Consider the following 23,933-nt stretch of genomic DNA (forward strand, 5'->3'; position numbering starts at 1 on the left):
AATACGAGCATGGCAAAACCTGTGGGATTTAGGTAAATGGTACTCAGAGGAAAATTTAAGTGCACTCATTGACCATGCTCTCCTACTTCCTGGTATTTTTCCCAAAGAAATATTTCCATTGTGCACAGAGATATAAACAAAGGTTAGTATGGCACTGTTGTTTGTCATAGTTAACAGTCCCCTATTGATAGATATTTAGGTTCTTTCCAGATCTTTCTAGGTCCATGTTATGAAATATTATGCAATAATTCAACAGAAGAAAGTAGACTTGTATGTATTGAAATGGAAATATTTCAGACATTAAGTATAATAAGAAAAATTAAAATGGTATTATACCTTTTATGGTAGAAGAATTTAACAAAAATTTAAACTAACATATTTCTACAAGTACATGTCTATTTTACAGAGAAAAATGTCAGGAAAGATAGATGCTGACCAGTGTGTTACTTTTAGGGAAGGGAGTAGGATAGGAAGAATAATCAAGGGAACATTCAATAAACTACACTGTTTAATTTTTTTTACAACAGGCAAGTATCTACCTAAAATTTGTGTGAGAGAAAAAGAGAAGTTATCTATGTGAGTGATCCTAAAATGATCATATAGGATTCTTCTCTTGTAGACAAATTTTGTAGGAACCATTCATTCAGCTTATACAATAATTTTTACTCAGGCACATTTTGCCCAGAAAAGTTTTTATTAGTAAAGCTGGTTTCTTTTCCTTTAGAACCTTGGGGGAAAGGAAGGCATTATATGATTTTCATTAATGAGTTCAGTTACATCATTTCACATTTCTAAATTATCAGGCTAGAAAAATAGCTAAGAGCGAAAGGGCAGAAAACATAAATGAAGCCAAATTTTACAAACCTTATTTATTATTTAAGAATTGTGATAACATCATCTGCAAAATAAATCTTCAAAGTCCCTAAGTTCCCCAATGTAAACATTTTAAACTCCTTAAACAGAAGGGTCTCTTTTAAGGGAAAAACTCACCAATATCATTAACAGTGCAAGATAGGAGCCAAAATGTAAACTACCAACATAATGATGAAATAAAATGTTACTTGAAGAAAGTAGAAGATAAAAAGGATGTGTAACACATTTCTCTAGCTGTATAACAAAATATTAAAATAACTCTGAGATACACTGGTTGTTAAATAGGGAGGGGGAAGATGAATAAAAAAGTTACTCTAATTTAAACAAAATTAATAAAGAAATGTTCTGCATGGTTTTTTTTTTCCTGTTTCTACTTCTAATCATTTATCATGCAAATGAAAGCAGTAATGGAAAATGTAAAGAAAACAAATTCTGCAATATACTGAACCCATATCCAGCAAGAGATAAGATTGAATATCAGAAGGAAAGGGTCTGAAATTAGCTGTCTGTACAATAACTGGGAGGGAAAACTGTTTTATTTAGCCTGGAGAGATTTTTTTGTAGCAAACTGACTACATTAAAATCCAGTCTATTAAATTCAGTATCATACTAGAAAATGCCTTTTTCTTGCACTTTTAGATAAATTTTCATTGATCTCATTTTACGCATGATTACATTTTTAATGAGATGTGCAATATTTCCAGGCTAATTTTAAATCCCCCTCTCTTCTCTCCACCTCCCCCTCCCCATACACTTACTGCTTGCTGGATTAACATTTCTGATAAATTGTTGGACCAGAAAGAAGCATTACCAAGATGAAATAAATTACTTCCATTTTTTTTTTGCAGCTCTAAAGCGATAATAGGAGAATACAAATGCCCACTGTCTAATTATGCCACATCTTCCAATTCATTTCACAAAAACAATTATTTTATTTTTATGTAATAGGCATGTTACTTTGTATTCATTATAAATGACCCTGAACAGTATATAGTCTATTAGAATAAAAAAAAATTCACCCCAATAGTGACCAAGTAAAATTAGTGTACGACCACCTAAAAAGGAATGGCCAAAGGAGCAGCTTCATAAACTAAAGAATATGGAGACAATTCATTTTTTAAAAAAGACTGGCATTGCTTAATATTAACTTTTTAAGAATAGCTTTTTAAAATATTGACATCGCTTAAAATTAGCTTTCAAGCAAAATACAAAATAATACTGCACATAAATGCTTTAAAAGACCCATTCACATGTGGGTCAGGAGACACCTTGAGTATAATCTCCCACATTAGGAAAGTAAGGTCATTTTTTTCTATCAGCACCTTCAGGCCTATATGCCAAGAAGATGATTTAATGGAAGCCACTGGAATGCCAGTCTATTCAAGAAAAGAAGTCAGAGACCATTAAATTGGGACCCATGACCAAGGCCTTTGTAAGAGTTCTTAAACATCTGTGCTTCTCCCATGGTGGGTATTTTTATGACTACCTGTCTGATCCTTCGTGATGACTAAGAGCAAAACTTTATGAACAGATTTAACTTTCAAAGACTGATGATAATATTAAACAAAATAAAATTTAATTATCTGGTATTTACAGGAGATACACCTAAAAAATCTATATAATAAAAGCCTAAGCGACCCTTATAGCAGAATGACCAGTTGCTATGATGCACACTAACCACCAGGGGGAAGACGCTCAATGCAGGAGCTGCCCCCTGGTGGTCAATGCACTCCCACAGGGGGAGCGCCGCTCAGCCAGAAGCAATATAAGATTGGTAAATTTGACTGAATAAAAATAAAAACCTTGAGCACACCAAAAAATACCATAAGAAAAATTAAAAGTCAAGTGACTAATTTGAAAAGGGGAAAACTGTAACTTATATTATAAAGACTGATCTACCTAATTTTTAAAGATTAACTAGAATTTTGGTAGAAAATGACCAACAATCCAAAATAAAAATGGACAAAGGGCATCAACAGTCCTCAGCAAAAATACATACATGTATACATAAATACTCACACATATAAATGGCCATTACGCTTATAAAAAGTCTCAACCTTGCTTGCAACAAGATAAAGGTAAATGAAAACTACACTTAGATACCACTTATCACCTATCAATTTGACAAAAATTAAAATTTTGACAACACTCTTAAATTGACTTCAGATTTCTAATGGAATGGCTGGCGAGTGCAGCGGCGGTGGCGGCAGCACTAAGGAGCAGCGAGCCAAGCGATAAAGAACAGCGAGCAGGGTCCCAGACTGTGAGAAGGCACAGTGCAAGAATTTCATGCACCAGGCCTCTAGTTTTAAGATAAAAATATGGGAAAGGACTTGCTAGGCAAACACTAACCAGAAAAAAAAAACTGTTAGTATAATAATTGTAGTGATTTTTTAATAGTTTTAGTGTCAAAGTAAAAATTAAAGCAAAAGGCTTTAAAAAGAATAGAAAGAAAAATCTAGAAGATTATATATGCATATATATGCATGTGTGTGTATATATACACATATGCAGATATACACACACGTACACATGTGAACACATGCATACAAAGTATTAACTTGTATGCTTCCCACACAATATAGCTTCAAATATAAAAATCACAAACTCACCGTATTATAAGAGGAAAAAGTTAGAAGAAAGATTGAATGATACAATGAAACTTCTAAAGATAAAAACTAAAATGTGTGAGTTAAAAAATACTATATGGGATTAAGAAGAGATTAGACAAAGCAGAAGATTAGTAAACTGCAAGACATAGCAATAGAAACTATCCAAAATGAAACACACACAAATTTTAAAAGATGGGGGAGAAAAAGAACAAAGCATCAGTGAACCATGGAACAAGCTCAAATGGACAAATACATATAATGTAATTGGCATTCTTGAAAGGATAAGGAGGCAACAAATATTTAAGAAATAATGGCTGAAATATTTCAAATCTGATGAAAAGTATAAGTCCTTTTGTGGGAAGAGGCGACCATGGAGAGAGTACCAGGAAAGCCTCCATAGCTCACTGTGAGAGTACAAGGCAGTGGGGCTTTGCCTGCCCACCCCCAAATGCCATCTTTGCATCAAACATGAATCTTTACACCTAATCTTGTCATTACCAGGTCCTGCTTCTGGTACTCAGTATCTCAGCTGAAGAAGAAATCTTCAGTCTACTGGGAGCAGGTATTTTAAAAATACCCCCTCCAAGTGAAGACCTTCCAGATGAGGAAACTGAAGCAGAGAAAGGTTAAATAATTTAACAAAAAGTATACAACTGGTAGACTAACCTCCATAACAATAAAAAAAGAACTTGTTTGACTTTTACATAAGCAAATTAAATTATCAAGCTTTGTTGACAGAGAAGGGAAGTCTGAAACTATTGCGAGAAGAGTAAACTGTAAGAGCATTCTCATGGGCAATATAGCATCATATGTTAAGAACTTAATCAACATTTATATTTTTAGTTCAATAATCCAACTGCTAGGATATCATGTTGAAAAATAGAACTATAATATATGTGTTAGAATGCATAATATAGTTTTATTAATAATAGTTTAAAATTAGAAATACTTAAGATCCCAACATGTAAACATTTTAATAAATCTGATGTTAAATTAAAGGATACTTTCAATAATATTAAGTTATGGGGAGAAATGTTTGTCATAAGGAGAATATATATGTATGTGGGGGTATGTCTATTGTGCACACACATGTACATGTGTATCTGTGTTCACATGTGTATTTATATGATATATAAAATTACATGTATATATAAACATTATATACAAACACATTATATACACAAAAACATAGTATAAGCATCACAGATACATATATAGTACATCCTCAATTTTGTTTTTAACATGTAATCATATATATGCAAAGTTAAAGAAAATATATTCAAATATAATAGTTTCAACATGCACATGTGGATTTGTAAGACATTTTTTGTTTTAATTTCTTATTAGTAATTTTTTAAATATATTTTATTGATTTTTTACAGAGAGGAAGGGAGAAGGATAGAGAGTTAGAAACATCGATGAGAGAGAAACATTGATCAGCTGCCTCCTGCACACCCACCACTGGGGATGTGCCCGCAACCAAGGTACATGCCTTTGACTGGAATCGAACCTGCGACCCTTGAGTCCGCAAGCCGATGCTCTAGCCACTGAGCCAAACCGGTTAGGGCTCTTATTAGTAATTTTTAATGAAAAAATTATAAAATGATTACTACTACCATTCATCTTTTTCCATTGATAAAGCTAGCATGAATTTAATATTTGAGTTTGCTAGAACGTAGGTATCACTGAAAATTCTTATAATTCACAGTTACCTTCAGGATTTTTAAAAATGTATTGCATTAATTTTACCTGAATCCTAATACTATAACTTTTAGTGAATTCCCATTCTGACTCTGGGCTCATCCATATGACTTGCTTTCGCCAACTGGATTCTATTAGGAAGCATAAGACAAGCAGAAGCTTGAAAAGTGTGTACATGTGTCCTCTTTCTCCCTGTTGTAGGACTGGGCTTGCTTCTTCTTGAATCCCTGCCACAACTATGAGACTACAGCTAGAATGCTGTAGGTATGTGAAGGATACATAGAAAAGAGCCCAGTGTCTCAACCAAGGCCATTTCAGAAGCCAGCCATAGTATTCTGTCAACCAATCTCAAATGTACGAACAAGCCCAGCTAATCTACCCCCAAAAAATGTCCCAAATAATCACAACTACTCTTTGTGCTCATAGTCCCATGAGAAGTAATAAAATATTTTTGAGCCATTCTGGTTGGGTGGTTTGTTATGTATGATTATTTTAGCAGTGGATAATCAATCTTCCTTGAATGGGAAGTCTATATTGGTCAATTCAATAGAGACAGCAGATGCATTGGATTATTTTGTTACTATAAAGCAGACAGTACTGGAGATCTAGGATACTGAAGTTAGAAAATTAGAAATATTCACATCTGGAACTGATGCAGATACATCAAAAATGTATTCAAAGAATATGTCATCTTCCTAAATGTTCTGTGAATGTTTTTAATTCTCAAGATAGTTTTCTATAGCTTATTAGATATTTATAACTCCTCTCATAAGTAATGTAAATACTTTACCTATTATTTGAGTTTTTATGTTTCATAAAGCACTGATATTTTAGCCCTTTATAAAATTAACTGCAGAAACAATTTCTTTTGTGTTTAAGGTATATATTTGGCTAAAAAAAAAACACACAGAGAACTATAACCATCTTGCACAAATTTATGTTAAGACAAAACTGTTGAATAACTCTAATTTCTCATAAGATAAAATCCTGTGAAATCATTTTAAGTCATTACTAAAACACAATATATTGGTGAAAAGTCAAGATAACAATACAAGAAGATGCAATAAAATGCTTTAAAAACAAGCAAAAATATCCAAAGCTTGTGATTGAGCTATTTAGCTATTTTTAACAATGGTGAACAGTAAATACATGACCAGAAACATAAAATATTAACATCAAAGTGAATTATAGAAAAGCTCAGAAAGTACTAATGGCCTAAAGGAATGTAGTAAGGAGTTTAACAGACTATGAAATTCACAAGAGAACATGACAAGAATCTAATGTTCAAAATAGTAAAAGCCAATTTTATGTTTGTTTAACCTACTGAAAAATTCTCTGTAGTCTGGGCAGCCACAGTGTAAGACTTCAGCAAGAAAAATGTAATTAAGGTATGGTAATATTGGACAAGAAAACAGAAAGACCTGGGAATGTGGAAATGTCTTCCATCTCACTCAGGTCGGTAGTAGCTGAACTGACAAAAGAAGGTTTCGAGGGGTGGTGTGGAGGAACAACAGAAGTCCCAAAAAGTGTTTATGCTTTTTGAGAACCATAAATCAAAAAGCTTGGAGGAGTTTCTGTTAATGGAAGCATCTCATAGACCTTTGTCCTGGTCTGCATGCCAAGAACAGGAACATCTATTGCGGGGAAATTCTGTGAGCAGAATTCAAGGAAGTCAACAAGTCTAGTGCAGATGGATCTGACAGCAGTTTCAAATAGAAACTTCATAATGGACTAAAAAAAACTATAATGTTTCAGTGCAAAAGCAACCAAATTTGAAATAGGAAATCTCTCATTTCCAAAGCTGTGTCTCCCACTTTATAAGCTGTGAGAATTTGGGCAATTTTGTTTACTCAAAGTCTGTTTTTTTTAATAAAGAAAATAGTAATAATAATATCCTCCTCACAGGGTTATTGTAAGGACTTGATCACATACATAAAGAACTATACTCAGTCCTGAGCACTTAGTAAGGCTTAACTAAATAATTATACTAAGAATAATCAGGATCATCTTTTCCAGAAAATGCTGGCAGAAACTGGCAAGTGGATGTAAGATTGTTCTAATAAAGGGAACTGATAATACATGAGAAAATCTAATTTATAAAATTAAGTAGCGCTAACTTAAAGTGAGTAATGAGGCTGTGGTCAGTATTCTTCAAAGGTGGCCACCATCAGTCCTTTCCCTCCCCATATGAGCAAGCCACTCCCATAAAGAAGAGTCCACTTCCCTTCCTTGAATTTGAGTTGGTCTTGTAACTTGGGTGGAAGTGACACTGTGCCAGATCCAGTCCTAGCCTATAAGCTTGGAACTGTTGTTTTCCTTCTTGAAGTCAGTTGCAGTGTAAGAAGTCTGACTAACCTGAGACCACCATGCAGTATGGAGGCCTAACCCAGCCACAGGAAAATAACATGGGAGACCCAAAGTATGAGACATTTGAGTGAAGCTTTCTTGGAACTACCAGCCCAGCCAACAGAATCATGAAGGAGTGGGGAAAAAATCTTTTCTTTTCTTTTCTTTTCTTTTTTTTTTTTTTTAGTGTTGGGCTATACATAACTGAATCAGAATCTAAAGTTGCTAACCACTGACTGTATTTATCTGTAGTCTGGGACTGTCAGAAGTTGCACAACAAATTTCCTCTCTTAATAAATTTTTATTGAGGTGTATGCACTAGGAGTTTCAGAGAATGCTGAAAATGAACCTCATGCACAGAAGTAGAAGAGATAGAGAGCTGTAATTCCAGAAACATTCTCTTTGCAGAACAACCCCAGATTCACTGGGTAAGGGCTGCAAAAAGGGACCCAGCCAGTGAAAGTAGCAGGGAATACCTCTGGTAGAGGGGTGATGATCATCCTATATAATAAAAAGGTAACATGCAAATTGACTGTCACTCCAACACACAAGATGGCCACCCCCATGTGGACACAAGATAGCCACAAGATGGCCAGCTGGGGAGGGCAGTTGTGGGCGATCAGACCAGCAGGGGAGGGCAGTTAGGGGTGACCGGGCCTGCAGGGGAGGACAGTTGGCGGGGAACCAGGCCTGCAGGGGAGGGCAGTTGGGGGGGACCAGGCCTGCAGGAGAGGACAGTTTGGGGCAACCAGGCCGGCAGGAGAGGGCAGTTAGGGGTGACCGGACCAGCAGGGGAGGGCAGTTAGGGGCAACCAGGCCTGCAGAGGAGGGCAGTTGGAGGGGACCAGGCCTGCAGGGGAGGGCAGTTGGGGGGACCAGGCCTGCAGGGGAGGGCAGCTGGGAGGACCAGGCCTGCAGGGGAGGGCAGTAGGGGGCGACCAGGCCAGCAAGGGAGGGCAGTTAGGGGTGACCGGGCCAGCAGGGGAGGGCAGTTAGAGGTGATCAGGCCAGCAGGGGAGGGTAGTTAGGGGCAATCAGGCCGGCAGGGGAGCAATTAGGCATCAATGAGGCTGGCAGCAGAGTGGTTAGAGGCAATCAGGCAGGCAGGCAGGCAGGCAGGCGAGCGATTGGGAGCAAGCAGTTCTGGACTGCCTCGAGGGGTCCCAGATTGGAGAGGGTGCAGGCTGGGCTGAGGGATACACACACACACACACCCGTGCATGAATTTCATGCACCAGGCCTCTGGTCTATAGATAAAAGGTTTTTTAAAAAACTTTTTCTAACAAAGTCCAATGAAAAACAACTTATAACTTGTATGTCATAACAGGAAACCTGAATTTATTACCAAAAGTCATTTTGCTAATATTTTTTCTTTCCCTACATAGAATTGATACTTAAGAACACAACCACAATCAGCCTTTTCAAATTCATAACCTCAATGGGATTTATGGTTTTTCAGAACCTTATGGAATCATAGTTTTTCCCCCTTTTGGAAATAATAAATTGATTATCCTAACTAGTGGCCAATGATGTGATGCCAGAAAATAGTTCTAAAAACAAGATAATTCAATAAACAAAGAGCCCTTGAAATGCTTAGTCTTCTCCTTTGTAATTTCTTTCCTTTCAGTAAAATCCTTTCTCTATCTTTAAAGTATGGCTATTTTATTATCACCTTCAACTGATTCTAGAATTTTAAGAAAAAAAAAGTTTCCCACCTCTTCCCACAATTTTCTCCTTAACCCATTTCCCACACACTGTGGCAGGAGATGGCATGCAGAATAATTCTGGGCATAAAAGCTTTTTAGGCCTTTAATACCATGAACTCACCTCAATTAATTAGGTAAAATATTTCTCTAATTTGCTGACAGTGACCATATTCTTAATGGCCTTCAATGAAGTCACCACAGCTTTCACTCTCCACAATTTCAAGACAGTTATTTACTGGTTTATTCCTTTTATTCCGCCATTTATCTTCATAAAATAAAATAAGTTCTAAATTAAATAATTTTTAAATAGCAGTTTCAAATAGCAAGGCCAGGAAGACTTAACTTTTGATCTCACTATGGTCTGTTTTGACATCCAAAGTCACATTAATTTTTAAATACATCTTCCAAAGAGAATGAAAGGAACAGACTTGAATTTTTTATAAAAGAAGAAAAAGAAAAAACAGAAGCAAATAAAAAGTAAGAGAAACTTTCATCATGTGCCCGTCACATCCCGAGCTGTGGGAATATAAAGGTAAAACAGCCCCAACTCTTGCCCTGGCCAGTGTGGCGCAGTTAGAGCATCATCCCATAAACCGAAAGGTCCCAGGTTCAATTCCCTATCATGGTACATACCTAGGTTGCAGGTTCATCTGTTATGGTGCGTATGAGAGGCAACCAGTCAAAGTTTCTCTCTCTCCCTCCCTTCCTCTCTCAAATCAGTCAACATATCCTTCAGTGAAGATTATATATATATACGGCCTGGCTGATGTGGCTCAGTGGTTGAGTACCGACCTATGAACCAGGAGGTCACGGTTCGATTCTGGTGAGGGGACACACCTGGGGTGTGGGCTCGATCTCCAATGTGGGGAGTACAGGAGACAGCCAATCAATGGTTCTCTTTCATCACTGATGTTTCTAGCTTTTTTCCCCCCTCTCCTTTCCTCTGTGAGATCAATACAAATATTTTTCAAAAACACAGCCCAAACTCCTAAGAAGTTCATGGGTTATTAGAAACACAGACACTGAATGGCAAACTAGAGACTACATCTGGGGAAGAGAAAATAGAACGATGTGATACAAATGAAGGAAATGAAGTGGCAGGGTAAGGAGGAAAGGATTCTGAGGCAGTAAATTTAAGCAGGGCTTCAGTTTACTAGATGGTGAGAAAGAAGCAGGAGAAGTAGAGAATAAGGCACATTCCAGACAGAGGAAAAGCCCCAGGACAGACACCTGGAAGCACCAGGCATCAAGAAATATTAAGAACGGGTAGGTTTGGGAAGAGAGGCTATATTCCTACAAGCTGCCATAACAAATTACCACTAACTTGGTGCCTTAAAATAACATAAATTATTCTCTCACGGTTCTGGAGGCCAAAAGTTGGAAGTCAAGTTGTCAACAAGGTTCGTTCCTCAGGAGGCCCTAAGGGAAAATCTTTGTGCCTCTCTCCTAACTTCTGGTGGTTGCTGCAATCCTTGGGACCTTCAGGTCTAGAGATCCCTGAAGTTGCTACCATGACAATCCATTTGGGGGACCACAGAGGCTTAGCATGGAGACATGGCAGGGAGAACACAGAAGAGGGAGCAGATCTGAAAACTGAGGAGTGAAACAGTGGGATGGACGTTGGTATAAGGGGCTGAAGAGTCAACATGAAGTAGGTTTTCAGATTGAGCAATTGGGTGGATACTAATGACGCTAAAGGTAAGAAGGAATAATGAAAGAGATTCGTGAGAGAAGATAATTGGTTTAGTTTGGAGGTAGTGCCCAACCTGTTAGAAATGACCAAGAAAAGTCCTGATCCTGAGACAATGATAGCCAAAGTTTTGGATACGGATCCCCTTAGACAACAATTTCAGGAAGAGTAAGAAGACTCCCTGGGGCAGAAAACTTGTAATTACTAGCCTTAAAGAAATATGACAGGAACAGGACAAATGAAGGTGAGTGGTCAGAAAGGAAGGGGATCCGAAGAACAAGGCTACAGAGGCCAAAGGCACAAACATCTCTAAGAAAGGGGTGAGCACCAGCATGAAATAGAGCCAGGAAGTAAAGGAGGATAAAGAATTGAAAGAAGCCCTGGGATATAGCCAGCAGGCCCTTTGAGAAGGGCCACATTCAGGAGAATACAGTGTCAAAGCCAGAGCAAAGTGAATGTGGTGGGTACAGACAACTGTTCAAGAAATTTCACAGTAAAAAAGGGGAAAATAGAACAGTACCTTCATCTGGCGCTGACTTGCTGGGAATGGGCATTGTTTGTTAGGTATATTTTTAATTTAGGGTCAGAGCAAGAGGGGAAGAGCCATAAAAATGGGAGAGAGACTGAAAGCAAGGGACAAGGAAAGAGACCAATTTCTGGAAAAAGATCCCAAGAATGTAAAAGAGGATGAGTGGAAGGTTGAAGTAGCAGGTAATGGGTGACTAAAGATAAAACAGGCAGGTGAGTAAGGCTGAAGGGCCCTGGATATAATTATAACTGCCAACATTTATTCAGCACTAAAGCTCTCAACAACTCTGACAACTACCAAGTAGCAACTGTTATTTGCTGTCTACAGCTGGGGAATCTGAGGTGATGAGATTTGCTGAAGTTAGTACACTGTCCATAAGAGATGGGATCATGGAGAAGAGAGTTGAAGGCGTGAAATAAAAGGTGGAAAATGCTACATGCAAAGTATAAAATTGCTGTTGCTTCCTGAATGGGGAGACAAACCATGCCAAATATTATTAAATTCCATTTCCTGCTCCAGACTGTAGAGGTCAAGACATGGATAGCAAAGTTTCTATAATTAACTTGTATAACAGTGATCGCCACAACCTGTTTGGATGACCAGGGGAAACTGTTAAGTCTTTAAAATGGGTTAGATATGCCATAGCCCTTGCTCCAAGCGATCCTTGGGCTAGATTCAAGAATGGGAGAGAAGTTTCCCTAATGCCAGTGGCTTTAACCCATTTACATGTCATTTCTTAATAACTTGTAAAACTCACCATCTTCCTATCACATTACTCTTAATCTGAGGGAGGAAAATTGATTGCATCTAAATTTATTCTATTGGTTAAGAGATCCGGAGGCGACTGCTAATTTACATTTTTATCACTGCCTTTTAAACATGTTCTGTCTATTGTTTTAAGAAACTCATCTAGCTTCCTGGTTTTTAATCAATCTTTTTTTGTTTAATACCCATCATTTCTCATGGACTTCTGAAGCATCCTGCTTTGTGCCTGTGAGAAGTTTGGGGGTGAGATATATTTTCCCTTTCAGGTTTTATTCTCTGCAGCTAAAGGCATCAAGGAAGTTTTAACTTTGTATTTCTATGAGGCTTCTTTCAAGGGCTGACAACACAGCAGTTTGTATGGTTACAAGTTCAGAATTTTTGGTTCTTTCTAAAAACACAATTTCTAGATCAACAATTACCTGAAAAAAGAGTTCCAAAGGAAATATAAAGCAACAGTTCCTATATATGATTCAGGAAGCTTCTTTGCCTGGGCAGTTTCCTTCATGAATGCATAAAATCAACGAATTCTTATCATTCATCAAGAAAATTTAAACATACAAGTATGAAGTCTTTACCCTCAAGGAGTTTACAGATCCCACTTCCCACCCTCTTACTCCATCCCCCATCAACATACACAAACACTTCACTGGCTTTTACTGCAAGCACCTGGAACTCTGCATGCAAGCTTCATCTGGCCACAGGACCATAGCTGATGCTCTCAGGGAATTAATTCCCTGGGGAGCAGTCCTCAAGTCACTTGATCCAATGTGACAAATGAAATACAATGGAGAAATAACTCTGCGACATGCACTGCAGTTTCCCCAAGGTCCTCAACAGGATTGAGCCCCTCAAGTCACTTGATCACCAATGCACCTTTCCTCTCCTGTGTCACTTCCCCATCTCCCTACGAGAGCTTCCTAGAATCACTTACTAAATAAACTAACTTACACTCAAAGTTGTGGGACTGATGGGGAAACAACACATGCTCAAAAGAACTATCCCCAGGTTAGAGATGCCAGCAAATTACCAAATAAAGTTGCAAAATCTAATCCACCAGAAACTCTGTTCCTGACAATGCTAACAACTTTGTGGTTTCTTTTCCTCTTTCACATAACTGTGATTTCTCAGTTGTGCAAAAAGAAAAAAAAAGAAATTTTAGAGGAAAAATAGCCTTGGTTTTCATGTATAACATAAATGAAACCATCTCAGTCGGGGTTCAATCAAAGAAAGTCAGTACATGCCAATTATTTTAATAGAGAATAATTTATACAAGGACTAGTTAAAAATAGGCCAAATGACCAAAGAAAGGACATGAGACAATGCAGTAATTTGCAACAGAAAGAAGCCACTTCCAATTTCTCAAAAAGTTCAATGTAGACTTACTACTAGATGATATAGTCATTCTATTTCTAAGTGTATCTCTTTTTGCTTAAGAGAAATGAGAATTTCAATCTCAGAATTGAAAACATAGGTTGACACAAAAATGTGTACATTGATGCTCATAGCAGTATTAATAATAGCCCAAAAATGGAAGCAACCAACTGTTCATCAACTGATGAATGGATGTGTCAGGAGCCAAGAGTCAATCACAAATTAATTCTAACATTATTTCAGTAAGCTAATGAAACAGAACCTCATGGAAACTTGGTCCTCGCCACAGACTTACTTCCTCATGCCTAAGGACAAAACATTCTTTGCATAGCTGCCCTTCAACCGCCACACCCTTTATCTATAGTCAGCACCCTTTACGACTTTAGCCCATTATCTAAGTCCACATGACCCGTTCAGCCCCCACCCCTCCTAGGCATCTCCCCTTCTAGAAACCACATATAAGGAACACTGTAAGAATAAAATTTCGAGGCTTGATCAGAAACCCGTTTGACTTGCCTCCATTCTTTGCGTCCCTTGTCTGTCTCTCATTCTCTTAGGTGCGCCGCCTCAGTACCCCCGTTAGAAGACCCCGCTGGCCGGTGCATGGATGGATAAACAAAATGTGGTATATCCATACAATGGAATATTATTCAGCCATAAAATTGAATGCTACAACATGGATAAACCTTGGAGACATGCTAGGTGAAAAAAAGCCAGTCACAAAGGCCACATGTTATATAATTACGTTTATATAAATTTTACACAATAGGCAAATCTATAGAGGCAAAAAGTAGATCTGTGTTTGCCAGGGGCTGTGAGGAAAAGAAAAATGGGAGTGAATGCTAATGGGTACAATGTTTCTTTCTGGAATGATGAAAATGTTCTAGAATTCGTGATGATGGTTGCATAAGTCTATATTAAAAAAAACATACTAAACTGTACACTTAGTACACTTTAGTTTTGAATATACTAAAAAAAAACACTGAACTGTACACTTTTTAAAGGGGTAAATTTTACAGTATCCAAATTATATTTCAATTAAAAGGAAGGAAAGAAACAAAGAGGAGGAAGAGAGGAAAGAAAAGAAAGAAGTAAACAGAGAAAGGAGCCACTGTCTGACCTTGGGCAAGAAGAATTAAGGGGTGAACTACTTTTCCAGGACTCAGGAACCAGGACCCCCAGCAGAAACTGGGGCCAGGACAGAAGGGACAATTGGGTGGAAGCTGGAACCAGGGAGGAGACCCAGATATACATCCTGAAGCAGAGGAGACAGTAAGACAGAAGCCCTGGCTTCTCCCTTCCTACTACTCATCATTCTCTTACCACTGGCCAAACCTATCTGGAAAATAGTTAGCAAGGGAACTTGAGAAACACTTTACCAGGCTCAGGAGCCAGGGCCCCGAGCAGAAACTGGGGCCAGTGCAGAATTAGCCCTATAATACAAAGGGCAGGAAAGGGCAGGGAATGTGTATGATAACAAATAGGCAAATACCTTGCATAGGACCTCATTGCTTTAAACATGAAACTCTTCCCAGTTAAGATTATTAATACAACCTAGCCAACAGGATAAGTAGTAGTATTTGTGAAAACCTAACACAAGCTTTTAATGAATGCGCTTTTTTTTTTCTGAAATAATGAAGGAGGAAAGGAACAATTATTTCAGTAGTAGTTACATTAAAATGGAAAAGCAAGTGTTATCTTACACCTAAACAGTCATTCTCATCTGGCCTACATATATTACTGAACATCCTAGGGACACATAGTTCAAGTGACACTATCCTGGCCCTCAGGAGATCATTAAGGAACACTCAGTCTATGGAAAGAAAAGAAAAATATTAACCAGGCCTGGAAACTCAAGCATCATAACAGAATGGGAAGTATTTAATATGTAAATTTTAATAGTGCCTCCTTATAAAATATCTCAAAGAGCTTAAAACTGGAGTGGCAGCCTTTGGAAGGTTGCCAAAGAAACCTCCATTCTCACAGAGCTTCAATCTATCTAAACACATTACCTCAGGCACACTGCAGTCTTCTTAAACTATGTTCCCGCACACCTATTTCCACCATAATTGCTGCTCACTTTGGTATACTGCAAGGAATATCCACTAAAACACAGAACAGAACTTACAACTTGAATTTCTCAATGAGAACAACTACGAGCAGGGATTGGGGCAGTGTGGTGTGGTGGAGGGGAAGGGGAGGGAACAGAGTCAAACTGAGACTGTCCCAAGTTTCTATAAACCCTTTAGGGCATTTAAAATTCCCAAGCAGATATGGCTTTAACCAATTCTTGACATTCAGATGGCCAATTATTATTCTGAATCTGTGAGCTGTTGAACCTTGCTGTTAATTTCATCCCTAGAAATAATGTTGGAGGAGAACTGACTCTCAGAGGCACTATTATGAACTGAGGATAGATTCCTGCTGAGCATATGAAGGCCTTTAATCTAGGGTATATATCACAGTACCTTAAAGAAATTCTAAAACAGAATTATTAAAGATGTCTTTCTTTTAAAAAAGACAGGAGGTTCTTTTTTCTTTATATAAGCAAGTGAATTATAAAAAAAAGTAAATTTCCTTTTTTTGCTTAAGGCCAAAACAATGTCAAATAAAGTAAAGCAAAAGATAAACACATACCTCAAAAGCCGTACTTTCCTCATTTCCACCTTTCCTCCTGGAAAATTCTCAATATTAACACAGCTTGGGAGGATGGAGTGACCAGAATTGGGAAAGGGCAATGAATAGAATTTAGCAAAAAAAGCAAATGAAACTACTAACCCATTGCAAGCATATGCAAATGTTTCTAAGGATAAAATACTTCAAGGCAAATCCATACATAAAAAAGAACTAAGTCACCGTTAGAGTAAAGTCAGACTTTTCAATAGTTTACTGAAATATTCCAGTTATTTTGGGCTCTAGACATACATCAAAGTGCAGCACAAAGCACAAAGACTAAACTTTTTTGCTTCTCAATATGTATTTACAAAAAATAGAACCATGTCAAGCAGTTAACATAACAAATTTTATTCTTGGATCTTGATAGCCATAGACAGCCAAAGCAAGAGTGCATTTGAGTACAAGACTTTAAAATCGTTTTCCTTCCCAGAGCTCCAAAGGAAAAGTATCACCTGATGATGTATATACGTATATGAACTTTATAATATACTAGAGGCCCAGTGCACAAAATTCATGCACAGGGGGGGCAGGGGGGATCCCTTCAGCCCAGCCTGCACCCTCTCCAATACAGGACCATCCCTCTCACAATCCGGTACCGCTGACTCCTAACTGCTCACCTGCCTTCCTGCCTGCCTGATCGCCCCTAACTGCCTCTGCCTGCTGGCCTGGTAGCCCCAACTGCCCCCCCCCTCCGCTGGCCTGGTCGCCCCCAACTGCCCCACCTGCCAACCTGGTCGCCCCTAACTGCCCCCCCGCTAGCCTGATCGCCCCCAACTGCCCCCCTCTGCCAGCCTGGTCACCCCTAACTGCCCCCCCCACACTGGCCTGGTCGCCCCTTACTTCTCCCCTGCTGGCCTGATCATCCCCAACTAACCCCCCACCCCGCCAGCCTGGTCAACCCCAACTGACCCCTACGCCGGCCTGGTCGCCCCCAACTGCCCCCCTCTGCCAGCCTGGTGGCCCCTAACTGCCCCCCCTGCCGGCCTGGTGGCCCCCAACTGCCCCCCCTGTTGCCCTGGTAGCCCCCAACTATGCCCATCAGCCTGGTCACCCCCAACTGCCCCCCCTGCCAGCCTGGTCACCCCTCGCAGCCTGCTGTGCAGTCGTTTGGTTGTCCCTCACTAACCCCCCTGCCACTGCACGCAGCCTGCTGTTCAGTCATCCGTCTGGTTGTTTCGGTCATGACGGCCCCTGGTTTTTTATATATTAGGATAATAATTAGTAATAAAGATATTAAGCTATGTTAATGTTTTTCATCAATATCTTAAACAAAGCACTAATAAACAAAATTTTCCCCAGAAGTAACTTTAAATACTTTCTTTAATTTGCTTAATGAAGGTAAACTCCCAATCCCCAGTCTATTTGGTTTTTAAGTTCTTATTGAAATAACTAAATGAAATTTTAAATTCCTGAAGTTGTAGTATTCATTATCTCCTGATTACCTATACTTCCTACAGCCCAGCAGGGATGTTTTAAGCTAAAATAGTTAATAATTTCATTCCCATCAAAGAAAATATGAAAGCCAAAAGCAGAAAGAATGGTGCACTTTTCTAAGGCTATTTGCACTTGTTTACTATGAGAAGAGAAGCATGGGACTATCTTGGCAGATAAAGAATCATGAAGAGAAAATTGAGCATGTTGGCCGAAGTGTTTGTGAAATTATTAACATCAGAGATACCTGGTATTGCCCTAGACGGTTTGGCTCAGTGGACAGAGCATCAGCCTATGGACCAAATGGTCCTGGGTTTGATTCCAGTCAAGGGCACATACCTTGATTGTAGGTTCCTCCCCAGCTCAGGTCCTGGTCAGGGCTGGTGCAAGAGTCAACCAATCAATGTGTTTCTCTCACATCGATGTATCTGTCTTTCCCTCTCTCTTCCACTCTCTCTAAACATCTTACCTAATAATAGATAATAATACTCATTATTGATTTGAGTATGCAAATTAGAAGGCCAAAGATGGCGGCCACCCAGCTGCTCCAGGCGTGGAGTGGCCAGGTGGGACAGGACGCCTGCTATGAGAGGGAGGGCGGGGGGCGAAGGAATCTACAGGAGCAGAGTGCCACAGTGAACACAAGACTGCAGACTCCAGAGTCTGCAGCAAAGACAAGATGGCAGACTCTAGCCGGAGTCTGCAGCAAAGATGAAGATGGCAGTCTGCAGCAAAGAAGGCAGACTCCGGCTGGAGTCTGCAGCAAAGACGAAGACGGCAGACTCCAGCTGGAGTCTGCAGCAAAGCAGCAAAGACGAAGATGGCAGACTCCGGCCTGAGTCTGCAGCAAAGACGAAGAAGGCAGACTCTGGCCGGAGCGAAGGCCTGGGTCCCAGGTGCCAGAGGTGCTGGAAGCCAAGGGAAGGAAGGCCTATTGCACGAATCTCTTTGTGCAACGTGCCTCTGGTCCTATATAATAAAAGCCTAATATGCTAAGTGTCTGGTCGACCAATTGTTATGACATGCACTGACCACCAGGGGGCAGACGCTGCAACCAGTAGGTTAGCTTGCTGCTGGGGTCCGGCCGATTGGGACTGAGCAAGACGGGCCGGACACGCCCTGGAGCCCTCCCATGGCCCCTCCCTGGCTGGCCAACCTCCCACATCCCTCCCCGGCCCCAATCATGCACCAGTGGGGTCCCTTGGCCTGGCCTGCATTGTTTTGCAATCTGGGACCCCTGAAGGGATGTTGGAGAGCTGGTTTGGACCTGATCCCACAGGCCAGGCCAAGGGACCCCACTGGTGCACGAATTCATGAACCGGGCCTCTAGTCAATAATAATAATAATAAATGATACTCGGTATTCACATAAATGTACAATAGCAAATTGTTTTTCATAACCTAGTCGGTTAATGTGATAATAAAAATTGACTATAAAATTCTGTACCCAGGTTACCACTGATTCTAAAATAAAGACATGGACTATGTCTGTACATTACATCTGGGATTCTAAGATGTTATTGTCAGCACTTTTTATCTAGTGCCACACAATTTTGCAATTAATAACACAATGTCGTGGTAACTAATTGTTTGGTATACTGATCTCATCTATATATATAAAAAGCCAGCGACCATAACACCAGAATGACCGAATGACTGGTCGCTATGACGCCCACAGCGGCCAGCAAACCAGCCCGATCGTGGGGTGGAGCCAGCTGGCCAACCTCCTGCGGCCCTTCCCCCCAGCCAGCCCCGCCTCTGATCAGCCTCTCCTACCCTGATTGAGGGTAGGGTGTCTGGCCAACCCCCCCACGGCCCCTCCCCCTGGCCGGCCCGACAACAGGTTGGCCCCCCAACCCCTATCAGGAGCAGGGCCAGCTGGCCAACCACCTGTGGCCACTCCCCCTGGCTGGCCCACTCCCGATGGGCCCCCACCACCCTGAACAGCCTGCGGCCCCTCCCCCCAGTCAGCTCTGCCCCCGATCGCCCCCCCCCCATTTTGATCAGAGGCAGGGCCAGCCAGCCAACCACCCATGGCCCCTCCCCCAGGCTGCTGACCCCCAATTGGCTACCCCCCACCCCATTCAGGAGTGGGGCTGGCCATCCCACCACCCACAGCCCCTCCCCACAGCCAGCCCTTCCCCCAATCAGTCCCCCTACCCCAATCTGGGGCAGGGCCCACTGGCCAATTGCCCTCGGCCCCTCCCCCCAGCCATCTCCTCCTCCCAACAGGGCTGGACCCCACCCTGTGCACGAATTCGTGCACTGGGCCTCTAGTCTTGCTAATAAGATTAAATATTCCAAGAGAACTTCCCCTCCAACCCCACCACGTCCCACTGCCTGTGTGAGGCATCGGGCCGCAGCCCTGGGCTCTGGGGCAGCTGACTTGGCTGCACTGCTGGGCCGGCCTGGCCTGCAGGCAGCCCGCAGCCACCACCTGCAGCCAGGGCTTCCCGCCACCTTCCTGGTGACACTACAGCCAGGCAATGGCTGACCGCCAGGATGACCCCAACTTCTCAGGATGGTGGAGGGCTTCTTCCACTGCACACCAGCATCATGGAGGACAAGCTGGTGGAAGACCTCAAGACCCGGGAGAGCGAGGAGCAGAAGAAGTGGGTGTGCGGCATCCTGGGGATCATCAAACCCTGTAACCATGTGCTGAGCCTATCCTTCCCCATCTGGCGCCACGACAGCTCCTGGGAGATCATCGAGGACTACTAGGTCCAGCACCGCCAGCACCGCACGCCCTGCCAGGGAGGGAGGTATTCGTTCCAGCACTGATGTGAGTGGAGATAAAGTGAAAGCTTTGGCTTCTCTGAGGACATATAAGTGTGCAGTGGCTCATGTGCCATTTGGAGGTGCCAAAGCTGGTGTTATGATCAACCCCAAGAACTATACCGATAATGAGTTGGGAAAGATCACAAGGAGGTTTACCATGGAACTGGCAAAGAAGGGCTTTATTGGTCCGGGCATTGGTGTGCCTGTGCCAGACATGAGCACGGAGAGCGAGAGATGCCCTGGATTGCGGACATCTGTGCTAACACCATCGGGCACTCGGTTATTAATGCCCATGCCTGTGTCACTGGCAAGCCCATCAGTCCAGGGATGGATCTCTGCTACTGGCCAGGGAGTTTTCCATGGAATCAAAAACTTCATCAATGAAGCTTCTTACATGAGCATTTTAGGAATGACACCAGGGTTTGGAGAGAAAACATTTGTTGTTCAGGGATTTGGTAATGTGGGCCTTCACTCTATGAGATATTTGCATTGCTTTGGTGCTAAATGTGTTGGTGTTGGTGCATCTGATGGGAGTCTATGGAATTCAGATGGCATTGATCCAAAGGAACTGGAAGACTTCAAATTGCAGCATGGATCAATCCCAGATTTCCCCAAGGCAGAGCTTTATGAAGGGAGCACCTTAAGGGCAGACTGTGACATACTGATCCCTGCTGCCAGTGAGAAGCAGCTGACCAACTCCAGTGCACCCAGAATCAAAGCCAAGATCATCGCCAAAGGTGCCAATGGGCCAACAACTCCAGAAGCGGATAAGATTTTCCTAGAGAGGAACATCGCGGTTATTCCAGATCTCTACCTGAATGCTGGGGAGGTTAGAGTATCTTACTTTGAGTGGCTGAAGAATCTAAATCATGTCAGCTATGGCCGTTTGACCTTCATATATGAAAGGGACTCTGACTACCAATTGCTCATGTCAGTTCAGGAGAGTTTGGAAAGGAAATTTGGAAAGCATGGTAGAACTATTTCTGTTGTGCCCACATCAGAGTTCCAAGAGAGGCTATCGGGGGCATCTGAGAAAGACATCATGCACTCTGGCTTAGCCTACACCATGGAGTGCTGGGGCCAGGCAAATCATGCACACAGCCATGAAATATAACCTGGGATTGGACCTGAGAACAGCTGCCTACGTCAATGCCATTGAGAAAGTCTTCAAGGTGTACAATGAAGCCGGTTTGACTTTCACATAGATGGATTGCTGCTGACTTCTTTACTACTCTCTTTACCTCTTCATCCATAGACCAGCACAAGTTTACATGTAACCACAGATCTTTCTCTCATTGCTTATTAGACAATGGGAAACATTCTCATAGGTCAATCCAAATGAGCTCCTTAAGAAAAAAGAAATTAAAGTTAGGGAATCATGTGCAAAACAAAAAGTAGATGCCAGAGAGTCATTTGAGTGTATCAGCAAAAGAACTCAATTCTATAGATTACAAACAAAAATAAATGCTGTTTCTCTTTATGCATTTCGTTCTTTTAGAATAAAATAAGTACATGCTGCTGTAATAAAATTGCCTTTAATCACAAAAAAAGATTAAATATTCCTCTGTACTCCCCATTTCCTTATACAAGTAGCAGGTGCTCAAAAAATACTAACTGATAAGCATGTTTATCTAAATTGGAGGTTTCTAGCACATAAATACATTGGCTGACATCTAATTCTCTGTTTCATTGTGTTATTTTAATGGTGAAAAGTTGATATGTACATGTCAGGGAAAACTCACACCCCAAGAATGCATCCACATTCTTTTATTTATACTTCCCAGATATTTGAGCAAAACTTAAATTTTTGTCTTAATCTGGAAAAACAACCAACTTGTATAAATGAATAGTAAAACAGTGTAGGTGATAACTAATAGAAGGGCTTTTTCTTCCCCTTTTATTTCTTTTTTTATTTTTACTTTTGTGTACAATGTATGCTTAGAAATTAAGGCATTATTAAAGAGACTACCAGTAAAAGTTCCACCCAGATAAAGAAATAGAACCTGGCCACTCAGCAACCCTGTGTGCCCTACCCCCATCAAATCATCTGCTCTCTCCAGAGAAGTAACCTCTACCCTAATTTTGTCTTGCTTTTTGCTTTCTTTATAGTTTTGCCACCTGTATGTGTATCCCCAGACAGAATATTGTTTAGTTTGGCTACTTTGGGTCTTTATATAAACAAACACATACTGTATGCGTTCTTGCAGTCACGTGCTTCTTTTGCTCGATTTGGCCCATTCCCCATTCTACTTGTAACGTGGCAGCCAAAGCAGTCTTATTAATCTATGAGTCAAGGTGGAGCCCTACCTCTGCTCAAAATCCTGCTGTGGCTGCTCAACTCAGTAAAAGCAGGAATGTCAATGGAGCTCTCCGTGACCTGAGCACAAAGCTACCTCTCTAATCCCAATTTCACTCCCTGACAGCCACACTACCTCTTTTCCAGAAATGTGCCTACCTTGTGCCTTTGCATTAGCTATTTCCTCTGCCTATGCAGTTTCCCCCATTCCAACCACCATGACACACACATTACCACCTTCAAGTACTTTCTCTAATATCACATTCTCAATGAAGCCTATCTGATCTCCCTGTTGAAAATGACAAACACACTCTACCCTACTCTCATAAATGCCAGATTCCCTTTCATGCATTCCTTTTGTTTTCCCACAGCAGTCATCATTTTAACCTTCCATTAACTTAATATGCTTATTGTTCGTTTTCTATCTTCTTTCTCACTAGAATAATAAGCTCTATTAGGTACCCACCATGTAGAACAGTATCTGGCACACAGTAGGCACTCAATAAATATTTATTGAATGAATGAACATTATGCTTCTGAGATCATGTTGATGGCACGGAGCTATAGTTTGTCTCACATTTCCCTTGTACAAATATCACAACTCAACTATCTAATCTGTTATTGATGGACATTTGAGTCATTCCAGTTTTATTTTTTTGTTTTTGTTTGACTCTTATAAGCAGTGTTTAAGTGTAGAAAGTGTAAAACTGTGTACTTTTATATATATGAATCCTGGTACACATAATCACAGGAGACTCTCAAGGAGGGGAGACTTGAGAAGGGACTTGTAGGTCTCTTGAACGTATATAAATCTCAACTTCCCTAGTAGGTAGGGCCCAACTGTCTGCCAAAGTAGTTGTGCCAGTATGGACCCAGACTCACTTTCCTCCACATCATCCCCAATACTTGTCAGGTTGTTCATATTTGCCAACCCAATGAGTATATGCTATCTCATTGGTCTATCACTTTGTATTTCTCTTATTATTAATGAGATGAAGCATTTTCCCTTACATTTATTGGTCTTTCTTTCTTTGTGAAGTCCCTATTCAAGAAATTGAGTGTTTAGTAATTTTTCTACAATTTGCATTGGTTGTTTACTTTTTAAATTTCATTTTTCTTGCAATTTATTTTTATGGTATTAACAAAAGTATCAGTCTGTA

The 23,933-nt window shown here is 40.7% G+C and overlaps 1 pseudogene across 1 annotated transcript; it reads left to right on the top strand.

The window, feature by feature from the left end:
• Positions 1 to 9: 9 nt before the first annotated feature.
• LOC307092465 (glutamate dehydrogenase 1, mitochondrial-like) lies at positions 10 to 21,729 on the top strand (annotated as a pseudogene). The gene is made up of 3 exons: positions 10 to 32; positions 3,987 to 4,047; positions 20,005 to 21,729. The product of its transcript is annotated as a glutamate dehydrogenase 1, mitochondrial-like (transcript).
• The last annotated feature ends 2,204 nt before the right edge of the window (positions 21,730 to 23,933 follow it).

Source organism: Cnephaeus nilssonii (genome assembly GCF_951640355.1).
Source record: "Cnephaeus nilssonii genome assembly, chromosome: 20".
In the NCBI taxonomy this organism is placed as follows: Eukaryota; Metazoa; Chordata; class Mammalia; order Chiroptera; family Vespertilionidae; genus Cnephaeus; species Cnephaeus nilssonii.